This window comes from Streptopelia decaocto, assembly GCF_964273445.1.
Source record: "Streptopelia decaocto genome assembly, chromosome: 19".
Classification (NCBI taxonomy): Eukaryota; Metazoa; Chordata; class Aves; order Columbiformes; family Columbidae; genus Streptopelia; species Streptopelia decaocto.
In genome coordinates, this window is record NC_138674.1 from 3993904 (window position 1) to 4010284 (window position 16381).

A 16381-nucleotide genomic window follows, 5' to 3' on the forward strand; every position below is an offset into this window, starting at 1 on the left:
CTGACCCATTTTTCTTTGAAATAAATCATAAGTCCGCGCCAGCAACGACTCGAGGTGTTCTTCGGAATTTGTAAACAGCGCTGAAGTCTTGTGGGAAATGTCACAAAGTGTTGGTCTGAATTTATTAAGCAGTTGCTCAGCGTAAATGTATATGTTCCTGTACACAGCCTGGCAGCGTTGCCACCTGTAAAGGGATTTGATGCGTGGTCGGTCGCTGGGCAAACCTCAGGTCTGGCGTGGGGGCTCCCGCAGAGATTTGCAGGTCGATAATGGGAAGGAGTGTTGTGGCTGTGCAGGCTGATTTCATAAAGGGGCAGAGAATCTATTTTGCAGCTTTGGCTTGATAAGGGAGAGGGAAAAACACGCAATTACTTTGGCCTTGGCCAGGCTGAGCCTTTCCTACCTGAGGGATAGTCCTGACTCTGCAAAGATGCCAGCAGGTAAAGCAGCCATCAATAAAACCTGAAGCTGTTCCAAATGCCCCATAAAGGCACGGGGGGAAAGAGCTGAATTCACCTGCAAACAGGGGAGTGGGTGACCGGGTTTTGCAGCTGGCAAACTGACCCACGGGCGGTTCAGCAGCCCAGAAGCTCAGGCAGCCGCTTCTCCCTCTTATTTCTCACTCTTTTCCATTCCCCAGCATTTTTCTTTTCTGCCAAACTCACGTGCCATTCTCAGTGCTGTGGGCAATCGTTCCCCCTCCAAACCGGGCAGCACAATAAACCACATTGCTCAGAAGTGACAAGACAAATGACTGCCCCCTCTGCCCCGTGGAAGGCAGACGGGACCAGACCCATTTTCCCTCTTACCGCCCCTGCTCCCAGACTCTGACCCTTTTGGATTGTGTTTCTTCTGAGCAGTTTAAGGGAAAAGATCTTGTGGTAGCTCCACTCCTCCAAGAGCACCTCTGTGCATGCACGGGCACATTGAGAGTATAGCAAGTTCCTTAAAGAGTGTGTTAAGTGTAAATATATAGCATCGCCGCTTAGAATGGTCCTCCAGAGGAAACCTGCATAAATACACATTCTACAGAAATCAAGTGAGAAAGATAAAGGAAATATTAAAATATTGCCCTAGGGGCTTCCAAATTGACTGAGAGGAAGTGAGAGGACTCTGCTCCACGCACCAAGGGACTCTGATTAACGAAAGCGGTTCTGCGGCAAGAGGAGAAAAGCTGACGGGGCAGGAGGGAAAGGAGCTGTGTGTGATCAGGAAAGCGTGTCGGGGTTGAACGCTGCTGGTGGTTTGGGATGTATCTGTATTCGCTGAGAGTTTATTGTTAGCAATTGCATTGACTTAAGGGGCTCGTCAAAGCCTGACGGGGCCCAACAGGGCATGACAGAGTGTGAATGGGCCCGACAGAACCTGACAAAGCCCGACAGGGCCCAACAAAGATCGACAAAGCCTGGTAGAGGCCAACAAAGCTTGACAGAGCCCAACAGAGCCTGGCAAAGCCCAACAGAGTCTGACAGAGCAAGACAGAGCCTGCCAGGTCCCGACAAAGTTTGATAGAGCCCACCAGGGCCCAATAAAGCCTGACAGAGCCTGACAAAGCCCAACAGGGCCCGACAGAACTCTCCAGAGACCAACAGGGCCTAATAAAGCCTGAAAGAGCCTGACAAAGCCCAATGGAGCCCAACAGATTCCGACAGGGCCCAACAAAGCCTGACAGAGCCCGACAAAGCCCAACAGAGCTTGACAGAGCCCGACAGAGCCCTACAAAGCGGGGGTTTTCAGGGTTTAAACACATTTAAGAATCTGGCCGAAGGAACTCTATTGCAGCATATTTTGGCAGGTCTTTCACTTGAGATGTTGGGCCAAATCCTCAGCTAACATAAATCACTGACACAAGTGAAACTCTGCTGATCTGCACCAGTCGCAGGCTTTAAATTAAAATTTAATTGAAAACTTAAGCTGTCATTAATTTTCGATGAATGGCTTTTGCAAGAATACAGCCAGATCTCCACCAGTTCAGCCTCCTGCGTGGCCGCCTCTAACAAAGGAATAAAGAAATATATATTATACAAGCCATGGCTGATGTATTCTCATCCTCGGTCTTTACCTTTCCCTTCAGTACTGTCTGCTGGCACAGTCTCTGTGATCCTTTATATCAGAAGATCAGTTATTTCCATGCAAATCTCATTAGTTATCGTCACCCGCTCCTACAGCGTAATTGACTTTCCGGGACCTTGGCTGTATCATGGCTTCCCCAGCTGATGCTTCTATTATGTTGCATCTTCTATTAAATATCGCCTTAGAAATGATATGACGGTGTGTGTGTGTGCACATGCATATGCTTGTATATGCAGGGACATACACAATATATACCAGTATATTTGTTTTAACAGTATCATGAATTGATTTTAACCTTGGGCAAGGGATTCCCACATACTGCTTATGAGACATAAATATTTCATTTGGAGTTCTTTTGGAAGTATCTTGCAGTCCAGGAGAATTCCTGTCTACAAGTAACATCCATACCTACTGGCCAGGCTGACTCAGTGTATAGATCAGGCCATGTGTCTGGGGCTTGCAGGTTAAGTACGAGATACTTTTCTTCCATATAGATAGGATTTCCTGACTTTTTAGCTAAAGGGTATTCACACAATATAAGATACTCACACACCAAACAATGGCAGAATATCGAGCATCATTATTAATTGATTTTGATTTAAACCAGCTGCCGAACATGAAGGGTGGGTCAATAAATCTAAACCCAGCAGCAGCACCTGGTTCTGCTGGGCTGGGAGCCCTGGGGAGCTCTGCTGGTCTGTGCTGCAAAAAGAGTAAGTTCTGGAATCAAAAGCTTTTAAAGAAAGATTTACGTTGCATTTTTATCTGTGTTGAAAGTATGAAAGAACTTTTCTGTGGTTCTGAATTCTTACAAAACTGGGGGGTTTGTGTCTACCCCTCTTTTGCATTTCTGTGCTAAGAATATACTAGCGAGCTGGTTTGCTAGCAGGAGCATTCATGGAAACAGGGATGGTTTTGTGAGTGGGGATAATTTGCAAGCAGTGCATGTGCAGGTGTCCTCACTGAGTCTCTTCTGAGTAAAATTTACTTATGTAAGAAAATACAGTCCTAAGGTATAGGGTCATCCCAAAGAGAAAAGGTACACACGCATATTCGAAGTGTTTCCAATCTAAAACATCAAGCAGCTAAGCAATTGCATGCAAATTATAGAAGGCAGACATTGCAATAACTTAAAAACCAAAGATGGTGTTAGAGGAAAGCCCTGGCTGTTAGCAGGTGGATTCTGAAGAGAAAACTCCAGGATTTGGGTTATTTTTGGGCAGCCATCCTGGTCCTGGTGCCCAGCTCCTGCAGCAAAGCTATCTGGAGCATGAAGTACCAGGGAGTGCAGAATGATTGATGGAACGAGTGATCTAATTTCCCGATCGGTTAATCCCAAATTAAAATCCTTGTGGTAAGATTCAGGTCTTTGCGTAGCGCGAAGCTGTGGTTTTAAGGAGAGCCCTTCTCGTAATGAAGTGATTCCCATTAGCAGGGGCCGGCAGCGCGCGGTATCGCTCATTAAGCAGCACCGCTGCTCCTGCAAATGAAGAGAAACGCTTTAGATGGAATGTAACAGGGCATGGAGAGAAGCACAGCAAAGGAGCCAAAGTTAAGATGACTTCAGAGAGGCGCAATGCCATGCAGCAGCAGCACACAAACTACGTTGATGAGGCTTTAAAATAACACGGAGATAAATTTGCACTGAAATTTTCATAGACAGGAAGTATTTCTCACCCCCAAAGTGTGTGCAGGACTAACTTAATGGTAGTATTAGAGAAAGATGGATGTTGAGAGGCAGAGGTCACGGGGAAGAGCTCGGAGATGTGAACCATGAGGATAATTGAAGGGGGATGAGGGGACAGCGACAGCCGGCTCCGGTGAGATGCTGTGGGCACCAGAGCCGCCGAGGGGCCTGGATGGATGGGTGGAGGGGAGAAGGTGGCTGGGATGTCCCCACCCCCACTGATGGGTGTCCCTGGGATTTGGGGGATATGGAGAGATGCATCTCCCTTATTTTATCGACTCGTAAAATGTGCTGAATTATTTAATTATTAATAATGCATTGGTTCGCCTGGATCGGCTTTCCAGCAGCTGCATTTGCAAACAGCAGGCTTGGGCTCTGTCGTACAGATTTCCCAGAGGTTTTTTGGCCCACGGAAGCAGATTTTAAAGATGCTCTTGAAATGATGCAGTGCTGGGAGCCGGGGCGGGGGGCTGTGCTTTGCAGGAAGCCACAAACACCCCATTAGATGCTCGGTGGCCACTGAGAGCGCAGCGTAAACCTGTGTGCTGCTCCAGTGAAGTTTTCTAATGTGCAATGTGTGAAAACAGACCCTTTGTACTGGCAGTGGTTTTACTGTGGGTGAGACGGGGAGGCTTTTTCAATGGGTTTGTTTTCAGTTCCATCCCCAGCTGTTTAAAGCTATCGAGCGAGCAAACCAGCAGCTACAGCAAAGTATTAATTCTACAGCTTGGATGTGAACTTCAGAGACTTGTCTTGTAACTTCCACTGGGAAAATGCCAAAGCGAGGGTAACGTATTGAAAAAGTCATTTGTCTCAAAAAGGTGACTCTGCTCCCCTTTTCCAAGGTGGTGTGTGCTCTCCTTTGCAAAAAGTAAAGTGTAATAGTATTTGGCTCTACCCTGATTTAGCCCTTTAAGAGGAACAGGCGTTCCTCCTTCCCTCAGGACAGGCACTGCTGGGATGGTGATTTCTTGCTCCATCCTGTCCTATGCACAGACCCAGCAGAGCATCCTGCCTTCTACAAATCACATTCACCCTTTCCAAACCCAGCTTCCAGTCCCAGCCTGTTCAGCATGCGCCTTGTGCAAACCCATTTATAGCCAAAATTACACTGTCCCAGACCGCAGCTGCAATAACTTCTCCAGCATTTCCTTGGGTGCCACATTTATTTAGCAAGCTTAGAAAATACCCTGTCAGGCTGAGCTACAAGTGCAGCTTTTCCTTCAGATTAGAGATTCCAGCGGTCCTCAGCACAAAAAAAGAAATGAAGAAACCAAAATCCGACAGCTTTCCGGGTAAAGTCTGCTTGGTATTTCTCATTACGTTGTCTGGTTATTCACTGCAGCTTGTTAGGAGCAGCAGTTGAGCGGATGGATTGTACCGTGAAGTGAAGGACACCGACTTCCAGCTTGAAACCAGCGTGAACTTCGAAAGGCTTTTTCTAATTCAGTAATTTTGGGCAGAAATTGATTAAACGGACTGGAGAGACAAAGGAAAAGGGCAATGGGTGCTGATGGGTGCTTAGGGTGGGACACAAAAGGCACAGGGCTGGTAGAGGTGACCTGCGTCCCACAGCCATCGCTGCACAGAGATGCTGCTGGTCAATGCTCGTTAGCAGGGAAATTGTTATTGCCCTCTCCTTAGACGCCTAATTCTTGCCCAAACAATCCAGTTATATTGAAATGGCTTTAAACCCATTAGAGATAATCAATCCGCGTTAAAGACCTGCAGTTCTCGGCAATCAATTTGCTTGTCTGTCTGCAAAGTTTTCCCGTTTTGATGAAGTTCTCTGGAGCTGGTGAGTGGTTTATGGGGAAATAGGTTGGTGGTGTTGGCCCCAGTGCCCTGCAAGAGGACAGGTGAGGGGTGACAGGATGACAACTGCTTGGCCAAAAGGGAAATAAAGGGAAAAAGGGGAGGATGGAAGTTGAAGGAGAAGCTGTTGTTCTCTGTATGTTTGCAAGAAGAAAAGAGAAGTGATTTTTTTCCATCCAGCAGGTAGGGATATGAGGGAAAAAAATCAAATTGATCAAAAAATTAAATATTCATAGGACATTATTCATTAAGATTCATCTTGCCAAGTGGGTGAAATGAGGCAAGGGAAGAAATTAGCTTGCTTGAGAGTGTCAAAGTGATTATGTGATTAAATTGCAATTTATAATTTCTCCTTCAGAAATGTTACTCCTTGATTTGTGTTTCTGCCCCCTCTTTATTTTTCTTGAAGTCTCCCACCATGTGTGTATGATGGGTAAATGCACAGGGCTTGTCTCGAAGAAAAGCCTGCGGGCATCTGCGTGCGCTTGTGCGGGGCCAGCGGACCTGTGTCCCCAACACTGGCATCTAACAGCTTTTCCCATGATTTATTTCTCCTAGAGGCTACTCGCATGTCTTGTGATCCCTCCTCACACCAGATACACGAGGAGATTCGGTGCAGAAAACCAGCGTTTTGGTGCTTGCTGCTGTAACGGCCCCCAATGCTGGGGAAGCAGCATCTTCTGCACCCCAACTTCAATCCTTCAGCGCAGGCAGCAAAACCAGGGAACAAACTCACTCAGTTTCATTCTCATTTAAAGAACTCAGCCCCTTGTTCTTGTTTCTAACATAGAAAGGGAAGCTATTTCTATTTTGCTGCCTAATAAAGATTTAGTGGTGTATGTTGGCTGTTTGAAATAAAAGACCGTAGTAATTCACGGCTTGTTTATGAACAGCACAAGGCTTGCACGGGTTACGTAGTTGAGTCAGGCTTTTCTTCAAGTGAACGAGCAGGTGTGGGGTTTGTAGCTCTGTCACCTGGTTTATTTGTTCACTTTCTGGTTTATTTGCAAATACACTTATACAACAACAAATAAAATCAACCATGACAAGGCTTATGTCTGCAGGAAACATTTAAGCCCTGCCAAGGTAGTCATCCGCAAAATACTTGCAGTTCCAGCCCCGCAGGAGCTGGGTGTCTCTTGGAATAGTTGCTCGGGGGGACGGGAGCTGAAAGAGGGATGGGGAGAGCCTGAAAATCTGCAAACAGCTGCTCCCGACCAACCATCATGAGACAATATGCACTGGTCAGAGCCTCCTTTCTAAACAGAGGTACGAGCCGTCCCTGCAGCAAAGGCTGGGCCAACGTGCAGCTGTTTCAGAGCAGGGACCAGCAAAGCAAACGCCAGCACGTGGAAAGAGCAGAGAGCCCTGAAGTGTCACCCCTGCCCGCTGCAGAGCCCGGGGAAGCTGCCACGTTGTGGGGTGCAGAGCCTGGGGCTGCTGCCAAATTGTGGGGTGCAGCCCCAGCCCTGGGAGGAGCAGCCTGCTCTTGGGGGGCACTGCTGCATCCCAGGGCTGTTTGCCTCCCCTGGTTAAAAGTGTTGCTCTTGTAATCGCTGTTACTTTAGTCATTATCTGGAGTCCCAAGAGCATCCCCCATTTATTGCCAAGCCATTGAACTGCCAAGCCGCTGGCAGAGGAATGGGTTGTTTTGAAGGATTCCATCTCCTAATCCAAAACCATGGGCCACTGACCTTTCGCAGTCACCGTCATAAGAGAAATATGACCTGCTAACCCAAAACTGTCTTCTTGGGTTGGAATAATGACAGAGCTGTCTGAACAAACACAGCATGAAAATGTCATTTTGGGGAAAGCGTGTAACTCGTTTACCCGTTGCTTCCCCTTCTCTTATGCCTTAGCAGAAAGGGCAGGTAATGGAGAGAGGGAGAGGAATAACTTGATGTATCGCTGGATCTGAAAGCAGGATGCTCCTCAAGTGCCCAGCATGGAAAGCCAACAAGAATATCTACTAAAGCGCAGATTCGGGCTGATAAAGTTAGAGGTAGAACATTGGAAAGACACTGAACTCAGGGAAAATTCAGCCTGATTGAACTGCTTTAAATCAGTTTACTTGGTTGCTTCTGCTTCACTTGCAAGACATCGTTATAATTACTTGGTATCGTCAAGCCATTACTCAGAGGTTCTGGACCAGGGTAGCAGAAGACATGATTGTCTCATAAACCTAATGAGCCATATTGATTACTGGAGGATAAGGACAGAGCTATAAACAGCCCATATTCTTTATTTGTCTAGTTGTTAGATCTGTATTTGCAGCCTGGACTTGACAGTGAGTTATGTGGGGCTGCTGTGCACTGTTACGTTACTTCTCGCATAAAGCACAGTTGAGCATTTGCATCCCCTTCCCTTCCAACTGAAATCAATAACGGATAGAAAGTGAATTTGGACCCTGCTCTGCATGCTGTCTCCGTCTCAGAAGATGTTGCCCTGATGAATACACCAAACCTTATGAACATTTCACTCCCTCAGCGTTTGGGGCCTGATCAGGACTTGATTCCCCGGTTCTCCGGGCAGTTTTCAGCACTGTGGCTGCACGGGGAGCCGAGCACGGCGATCCCTGCAGGACCAGCACAGATGCAGTTTTCATTCTGCACCCAGCACACTCCTGCCTCTCTGCTCCGAACGAGGCACGCTGCACTTGGTGTTGCTGAAAATTACTTTAATTTTGTCTTTTAGCTGACGGAACAGGAACTGAAAGGCATTATTTCTTCTTTGCTGGGCCTGTGCTGGAGCAGGAAAACGGCAAAAGCATCTCTTGGTGCTGAAACGGTGTTCATTAGCCGCTGAGTCTTCTTCACCACATTCAAAAATGCCGTATTTCCGTAGCTGGTTTGGCTCGGTGCAGCACAGATCCATCTCTGCTCGGGCACCCGCAGCAGGACGGTGTCCCCAGCCTGAGGGGACCCGCTCGCCTCCTGGGGTCAGTTTTCTGGCAGAAAAGATGCAGCTCCTGGGAATCTCTATGTGTCTGTCACCCTCAGATTCTGACCTCTGCAGCCGCACAAAACTCACAGGTCGTTACAAGTGGGAGATTCTTTCTGTAGAGCTTTTGCCAGCTGTCTACTGAAGATGATTGGTTTGGTTTGGTTTTTCTCCTGAAATCAAGGAAAATCCTTCTGGAAATCCTCTGTATTTTCTGTGTGTGCTGCCCACCTTGAGCTCCGAGTGGCCCGTGATGTGTCTTTGCCTCATGTGGTGCAGGATGATGCTGGTGAGCAGCAAAGCAGGACCCGACTTTATCATCCCTGCTCCTACCACGGCTCTTTTTCAATTGGGAACGACTCTAAACTGCAAAATTTGGGCCTTACTCTGCATTTTATACCTTCAAATGAGTGACCTTTGATGTTGTGTTGATTAATTATTCATGTAATGGGAGTGCTTTGGTGGCACGGATAGTAACGGGGGCACTGAGGGTTGTGGGGGTCCTTGCCCAGGGGGCCCTGCAGTCTCAGCTGCAGGTGGGACCCCCAGGGTTAGAGCTGGGGCAGCCCCAGCACATCATTCTTCACTGAATCCTGAGGTTTGGTGATGCTGAGAGAAACGGCATCAGTTTGGATGCTCGAGGGACACGAACTGGCTGGTCCTTGCCTGGTCCCCAGGGACGTGCTCAGAAATGCTAGTTGTACAAAACAGTTGAAATGAGGCAGTAGGAAATTAAATATGCTTATTAGAGCTAAAAATAACAGATCTGTTCTTTGGTGATGCATGAAAAAAAAAAGCCCCTTGTACCAGAAAAATACTTTGGGCCTCTGCCAGGCAACAGACACGAGAAACCTTTTGCTGCTGGGATGGGGGAGCTGGTGGCTCTGCCTCCGAACCTCCCAGGGATTATTTTTAGCAGCGGATCAATGTCAGTTTTGCTGCCCGTGAAGGAGGAGGCAGGCTGTCCAGCCAGCGTGGCAGGTGTGAAGAAGCCTGCATTAAATATTAATCCATGTTAGACAAAGAGATGTTTTGTCTCCATCACCCGGGCGGTGCGGAGGGAAACCGTGGGGGCTCGGTGCAGCGGGGACACGCGTGGCACCTCGCTGGGCTGGCAGCGATTGTGCTGATGTATTTGAGATGCTGCTCCTCCTCGTGCGAGCGATGCGCCCTGGGCTGAGCTGTTCGGTGGGTCACACCAATTGATGGGTCCGCGGATGAGGTGACAGACGTGATGGAGATGGCGTATTCTTGAGCAGGGCATTGGGTACCGCTTTGAACTTGCTGTTTGAGGAGCTCGGTCCTCCTGATGATTAATTAACCTTGGCAATGCCCTTTTTCTTCCACTGTCCATACTGTCAACAAATACTGCCATCCTCATACCTGATGTGGGGAAACTGAGGCAGGCAGGGATGACATGTCTCTTTTGTGCCTTCCAAAGAGTAGCAGAGCCAGTGTTACCTTCATTTCCAATGCAGTCATTTAGTACACGTTGCTCCTCAAGAATTATATCGTTCAGGCAAGCTACAAACCTGCCTTTTTCCCAATAGCTGCTCTCCTTTGATACAGCTCTGAATGCCGGTTCTGCCTGAGAAGGAGCTGAAACCTTGGCAGAGACAAACCGGCTCCATCCCCCCGGCAGAAAGTGCAATGCTGCACCCTTGTGGGAACCGGGAGCCTTGGACCTCAAACCTGAGACTGCGGGAAGATGTGCAGGAGCTTTTTGTCATCTACAGGATCCCCATCTACGTCTGTGTGTGGCCCAGGCAGCAAAAGTGGGGTGGGGGAGCGCAAAAAGGGGGTCCTGGGCAGGCATTGTAGGAAACTTCTTTCTCAAATTGTGGTGGTGCAATTCCCTATGACAAGGAATGGGAGAGCTGAGATTTCTGCAGCGTGCCGGGATCCTGGAGTTGTATTTTGTAGATAACAAGCAGTCAGCGTTGTCGCTTCTTGCAGCAGGTTAATCCTCCAAACTTGAAATGCGTTTCATCTGGAAGCAGGTATATTTGATCATACAAGGGGGGAAAAAATTAAACAGGAGCCCCATGCAAATAGGAAATTATGCAAATCACCTTGTATATTAGACTGATAAAGTTTGTGGGTTGCTATTTCAACTCGCCTTGCCTGAATGCAAATTCTAAAGTAATCTGGGAGCAAGCCTGACATGCATGATAATATCGGGCCAGTTCCCTTGGTCCTCTGTGCTGTAGGGCCCAAGCATCACTGTCCGCACGAGCATCAGGACTTTGCAGCAGCTGCTGAGGTCTATCGAGCAGCCTCCATGCCCCTCGACATCCTTGCTTCTTGCTGAGAAAACTGTCATTCTGGAGACCATAAAGCCAAGCCTGGGAAGCAACTTCTTTCACCCAACAAAATGGAAAAGGTGAAGGCATCGACACAGCAATTCCCATTGGAATTTCTTCCGTTTCCCATCGCAAGGTCACAAAGCCCAACTGCAAATTGCTCAAAGTTGTACAAAATGCAGACCTGATGTGAAGAAGATGCTTCGGAGCAGGGACTGAAGCTGTGTATTTAGTTGACGTGCACATTTTAAAAGCCTTGGGAGGACACCATTAAGGGGTCACTCATGATTAAAATCAGCTTATTTTCAACAACTAGTTCAGCTTCTAATCAACAAGTGATGTAGTATGGGAGTACATTGGCTTTACATACATTGGCTTTATGGGAATTTGTCCTCCAAGCTCCCTTTTGCAGGGGTGGTTTTTCAGGCAGATCTTTCACACGGCTGCAGTGGAACTGCTGGAATAATTCTGGATGCATATTAGCGAGCCTGGGGATTTTCAGCACTGAATTAGCAAAGACTCCGAGATGCCGGCAGACTGGCCTGGAATTAATAGGGGTGGCCACACAAGTGTCCTCTCGTTATTAAACTGAATGAGTCATTTTTTTTCAATAAACTCTTATATGTGCTAGAGGAAGGGTTTCCTGGGTAATAAAAGCTCAGCTGTATTTTCTTAGCAGATGTAATAAAGTGAGAACTTGACCATGTTCTGAAGCAGCGTCCAAGACGCCATCCATCCCCTGGGATGTATTTGTCCCTCACCCTCAGATTCTGACCTTTACAGCTGCACAAAACTCCAGGTCCTCACAACTGGGAGGTTTTTTCTGTAGAGAAAAAGGGCTCCAGGTCCCTGTTGCAGCGTTTGGTGCCAGAGCCGCTTCATCGTGAACCATCGTGAACTATGGGAAAGGGTTCCAGCCTGGCACTGATTTAATGCTGTTGTAACTTTGCTGAAGTGCAGGGTAATTTATGCTTCCTGGGAAAAGAATATGCGTTTAGTGACAGAGTTTTAAACCTTACAGCTGCCAGATTGAAACAGTCACCCTGTGTCTTTCCCAGGGGTTTCTTACCTGTAACGCATCAGCCTGTTCCCTGCGGTGTTCACATTTAAACAAGGACTTGCCCTTGTGTTCCATCTCCTGCGCTGACATCCCACCAGAGCCGTCCTGCTGCACCAGTAGTCTTCACCACTCACCGTATTAATTTTTTAAGCTCTAAATCTGAAGAGTAAGAAATATTCCTGAGTGTCTGGCACTGCTGCTTCCTCCTGCCTTTTATATTAAGTTGGAAATATGAGTCTTGGATTTTACTGCTGCCCAGATCTTGTTTGGGTTTGTTTGTTTTCAGAATTAATTTTACCCCACCCCCCCCCCCCCCCCCCGCTACTGAGGAAACAGCAAGTGCCTGAGAGAGGAAAACTAAACATTCTCCTGGTGTTTGACTCCGTTGTTTATCTTGCGTTTTAATCTCTTTGCAGAGTGTGCACACGGAAGGTCTCTTGATTTCCCTCCCGTTAATGTCTGGTAGCTCTTTGCGGTGATGGAGCCTTTCTGTGTTACGCTCGCAGGGTCTCATTTCCCAGCTGGAAAGGGGTGAAGGTGTCAGCCCACGCTGCTGGACAGCCCTGACCCAACACCCGGGTGACGTGTCCTGCCCCACGCAGCTCACACTGTTATTGTCATTAAAGGCTGGCAGTGGGAGCTCCTGGCTCTGCTCAGTGATGTCCCCTCTGGCTGCAGGGCACAGAACCAGTGTTCTGGCGTCCCCAACACGTCACTCCCAGCAGCAGGTGCTGGGTTATGCGGTTACTCCCTGTAAAAATGCCCATTTTCAAAGGCAAATCACAGAGCTGCTGCCCCACGCTCCCTGGTAGGGTGTGCGGTCACCTGAGCTCATCACTGGGTGAAGCTGCACCTCTGGATAACAGACGAGAGGTTTGACGAGAGCACAACTAATTTGTGAAGAGCGGAACGAGAGGCCGCGGTGTTCAAAAGCCTCTGTTCCTTACGGCACGTCCGTCGCACCGTGGCTTGGTGCAGGCAGAATGTGTCCCAGCCCGGGCAGCAGCCAGTGCAGGTGGGACGGGGGGCAGATGAAGAACGAGGGGTTGCAGATTATCTATATTGGCTGGGCTGGGAGAGGGCTCTGTAAAAAAAGGACAAAACCCCTGCCTGTGAACATCTGCTTCTCACTTTGTGCCTTGTTGAAACGTTGAGTGCAAGGGGGGAGTCAAATCTCTCCTCCCTGAGCAGGAGCCTCCAAACAGCCGCTCCGGCTGCAGGTGAAACGCCACCGGTGATGTTGCTTTACCTGTTGTCACTGTCACTTGCGGTGCTGGGGATGGTGACAGCTCTGTCCTGTGCTGGTCGGGTGAGCTGGGGGACCCGGTTGTCCCCACCTTGCTGCCCCAAGCCCAGTTACACTGAGAAAGCACTTGCATAAACACGTAATTAGCAAATGTTATGGGAGCGTTATGTATGTGAGCGGTGCAAAGCAGAAATTGTGCTTATAAGCAGCCTCCAGGACTCTGTGCACTCCGGTTTAATCGGGTATGAAATCACATTGATCTCATAGCTGCCTTCCATAAGTTATTTATAAGTGAAGTCCTAATACAGACTGGGGTTCTTATTATTCCTCCTGACTTGCCTCATTGCCTGTGGCTTTTAAAATGTTCCTTTCACATTTTCTGCCTTCTCTTTTTCCATTCCCCCTCTGCCAGCTCAGAAATAATCAGAGCCGGACCTGTGCTGTCGGTGACTCCTGCTCCTCTGGCAGAGCTGCATTAGCGCTGGCTGATGTCTGTCATGTTCCTTGGAAAAACAGGAATGTCTCTGGGCCTCCTGGCATAGGAGATTTGCAAGGCGAGGGAGATTTTGGCATAAGAGATCTGCTAGGCGCAAGACGGTCTGTTTTATTGCAGGATGTATTTGTTGTGTATATATGTTAATGTTGCTCGTCAACCAGTGTATGTCCCCGCTTATGGGGCAAAGTGTGAGCAAAGGCGTCTTGCACAGGGGCAGAGGCTTTGAGCAGCTATGCGGAGTTAGGCTAAAAGTCATGCTAAAAGAGTTGGGGGTTATTTATTCTCTGCGTTTTTGCAAGGCTTGACTTTTAGAGGGGGGTTGCACGTTTTGAGGCAGCTCTGCTGAATCTCCTCTGCCTCTTCTTCCCAAAGCCCAGCACTTCACGGACAGGAGGAAACCACCTTGCAGCACGCTCAGCCTTGCTTTAAGTAGCCGCTAGTGAGTTAACCCAGAATTTCTGGCCACAGCAATATAGTTTTCCCAGTTTGGGGGAGGGAGGAGGAGTTCAGCACAGGAGGCTGCCGGAGGATGGATGCTGCGGAGCACCGGCTCGCTGTTTTCTTTCTGCCCCATTGATCCCCATTAGGAAAGCCCTCGGTGCGCTGCTGCCTGCCGAGAGAAACTCTTCTCGGCACATTAACATAACATTAAAGCTGGCACACAACTAACCAACAAAAGCCAAGAAACGCAGAGTCGGAGGGAGCTGCTTGAGGATTTTGCTGTTGCTGGCAGACTTAGTGTGGAGAGCTCAGAAATGCAGAGGCAAGAGAGGAGACACGGGCCAAACTTCTGTGGGCAGAGGACACTACGAATGTGCAAATGGATAATCTGGATAACGTGACACCAGGATCCGAGTTGCACGCAGGAGCAGCTTTGGGAAGCCTGGACTCTCCCAGCTTCGCCTGGGCAGCAATTTAGAACTCAGTAAGATCCTACTTTGTGTCTCGCAGATCCTGAGCCGGGGGGAGAAGCAGCACAGAGACCCCAGACTCGTGTGCTCTTGCAGAGCTGACCCAGCACTGTTCCCCCTCCTGTGACAATGGTTTCCCAAGGACTCGTGAAGGGGAGATTCAGGAAAACTAATTTCTGGAAGGGGCTGGAGGAAATCTAGACCTTGTGAGCTCGATTTGTAGAGCCCTGAATGTGAGGTTTTCAGAGGAGATATGAATATACACCTCCAAGGGCAAGTCTGGGATCACAGTGCTCTTGCTGCTGAGAGGAGATGTCTGAATCCTGAATTTATTTATTGTGGACGTGCAGTGAGGTGGATTTTAAAGACATACTGCAAGTCAGGCCACATACATCATTAAGGGTGTGGGATATTAAGAAGCTTTATTATTAATTAACTTTTATATTACAGCAATGCCTAGGGAACCCTAAATGAAATCAGTGTCCCACACTGCAAGGGCTGAACAAACACGCTGTACAGTGCAAACACACAAACAGCCCAAACTGAGAAGGCAAACTGAGCCAGGGAGGAGCAACGCGACTGAAACTGGGGCAGGTCCTCAGCAGACGCCCCAGCTGAACCATTGCCACGTCCTGTGCAGGAGCTTTAGTGGTTGTGTTTCTGCATAAACCAAGACTTAGCATTAGCGTTTTTTTTCCTTCAGTGCTAGATTCCACACATTTTGCAAGCTGAAACAGAAAATCCACCTGCAGACACAGATGGAACAGGACAGAGTGCAGAGTCCTCCCCGCGCTCCTACAGCGGGTCAGGCACAGCGCACGGAGCCCCGAACCGTGTCTGTCTGTGCTGCAAGGTTTGTCCCTCCTAAGGAGAGGATTCCTCCTCTAAAAGTGCGGAGTTCTCCCTAAAGACACCGAGTTCCTAGAGCAGCCACCATTTCTTCTTTCCAGATAACACCCACAGAACATAAAGCTGTTTTCTATTGACTTCCTCTATACCTTGTGACGCAGCATAACTTCTAATTTCTGCATCCTTGGTAACTGACTGTGTGCTCTGTCTGTTCTGTTCCCAGCAGATGGATGGCAGGCAAAGCACTTCCCCTGTATTCCCCAGACTCAGCTCTTTGCAGTGCTGATTCCACCACCGGCAGTATTTCAGCAGGTGCCTTTTCTAGAAACCTTTCTGCTCTGTGATCCCTGTTCAGTGCTTGTGAAATGACCAGCAAAGCCCCTCACCCCGGGCTCTTGTTTGCTCCCGAGAGCTCCTTGCATGTGGATCCACCCAAGCCAGGGGCCACGGACACCGGGAGGATGCAGGGAGAACACGGGGAGGATGCAGGGAGAACACGGGGAGGATGCAGGGAGAACACGGGGAGGATGCAGGGAGAACACGGGGAGGATGCAGGGAGAACACGGGGAGGATGCTGTGGTCCAGCCCCACAGGTTGCATCCTTGGGCACTGAAAAGCCACAGCACACAGCTGGACTCCTCTATTCATCCATTCCTCCTCCTCTTGGGATTCAGAAACTCAGCAGTCCCGGCCCCTGGTCCAAACCTCCATTTCTGTGAATTTTCCTCCTCCGTAGCAAAGTCCAAAGCAGAACAAACCTGCACATTTGGCGAAAGCGGGGCTGGCAGCGCTCTCCACGTAGCAGGGTACCAGCTGGCTGAGTTTGAGTTAATTATTTCCTTTTGAATGTCTGTGTGTTTGTTTTAGTGCTGTTAGATGTACCATGCTGTAGTACTATTAATCAAGTGTCAGGATGCTTACAGCCCTCATCTAGGCATCTTTTATTAACTACTATTTAAACTGAGATCTCTTTGCTCATCACTATGGGTTTGACCGAGCCT